This window comes from Propithecus coquereli, unplaced genomic scaffold (genome assembly GCF_000956105.1).
Source record: "Propithecus coquereli isolate 6110/MARCELLA unplaced genomic scaffold, Pcoq_1.0 Scaffold237, whole genome shotgun sequence".
Taxonomy (NCBI): Eukaryota; Metazoa; Chordata; class Mammalia; order Primates; family Indriidae; genus Propithecus; species Propithecus coquereli.
In genome coordinates this window covers 147165-148531 of record NW_012147919.1, presented here as the reverse complement: position 1 = coordinate 148531, position 1367 = coordinate 147165, and the positions used below count along the sequence as shown (strand labels likewise).

Below are 1367 nucleotides of genomic sequence, written 5' to 3'. Positions count from 1 at the left end.
GTGTACGTGGTGCTGGAAGTCAATTTATTCCAACTCAGAGGCTGCTTAAGATTTGGGTGTCGTATGTGGATATATGTTTGAAATTGGATCTGCAGGGGGTGGTTCTGAGATTTTTCAACTTCATTCTTCTTGAGAAGGTGTTGAGAAGGTATAAATTGTGTGAGCTTTTCTTTTTGTCTTATCCCTAAGCAACCACCTCTTCTTTCCTTTCAAACCACGCAGATCTAGTATTTTTGTGCCCTCCTAATACTAGTGAGACCAAGAGCTGAAATATCACAAGAGACAGGAGGACGGGTTTGCAGTCAGTCTCTTTCTTAACCATTCATTCCCCGCAACTGTCCCTTGGAGAGTTTGGGTCACTGAATTCACACGGTCTCATCTTCCTTGGCAGCCATTCACCTGCTTTGTGGATGTGACTATTTCATTGTTATTTAGTTTTATTTCATCATCATAGACTTAACTCTGTGATCCAGCTAGACATGGAGGAGAATAAGGAAAACATGGAATCCAAAGACCTGCAGCGAGAGCACACTGTGAGCAAATGCGGTAGAGGGGTGCTCTCCTGAGCTACGGAAGGAATGGTCCGGTGGTTAAGATAAAACATAAGTCGAATTTATGAGTTGCCCACAGTTGGCAATGGTGATCTTGCTGGCCTTGCCATTCCTGGGCCCAAAGTGCTCCAGGGCTTCTGTGATACTCAGGCACTCTTACACCTTGCCACAGACCACACACTTGCCACCCAGCCCCTCAGTCCTGGCCATGCTCGTGAAAAACTGGGAACCATTTGTGTTGGATACAACATTTGCCATGAAGACGCCAAGACCTGTATGCTTCGGCATGAAGTTCTCATCATCAAATTTCTCCCTGTAGATGCACTTTGGGCCAGTGCCATTATTGCGTGTGAAGCCACCACCCTGGCACATAAACCCTGGAATAATTCTGTGAAAGCAGGAACCCTTGTAACCAAATTCTTTCTCTCCAGTACTCAGAGCACGAAAGTTTTCTGCTGTCTTTGGAAATTTGTCTGCAAACAGTTTGAAGGAGATGGAGCCCATCGCCATCGTGCATGGCGACGTTGAATACTGCAGGGTTGACTGTGGCTAGTGGCGGGTGGGTCTGCATGGCGGCGTCTCAGACGTGACTTTTTAAGTGGAGACAGAGGCTCTTATTCTCTGCTCTATCTCAAGCGAAATCTAGCTTAGTATTTGACATTTAGTAAGGAGGTGTTCAATAAGTGTTTGTTGAATGACTCAGTGGGGGTAAGAGAATCAAGAAATTGCACATCATTCTAGAGAAAGGGCCCCAAGTTTAAACCAGAGTTTTCCAAATTGGCTTCCATGGAAATGTAGCTCTGTGGGATGCCAACA

At 45.6% G+C, this 1367-nt stretch overlaps 1 pseudogene; it reads right to left on the bottom strand.

Moving 5' to 3' along the window:
* Window positions 1-590: 590 nt before the first annotated feature.
* LOC105811586 lies at window positions 591-1055 on the bottom strand (annotated as a pseudogene).
* Window positions 1056-1367: the final 312 nt, after the last annotated feature.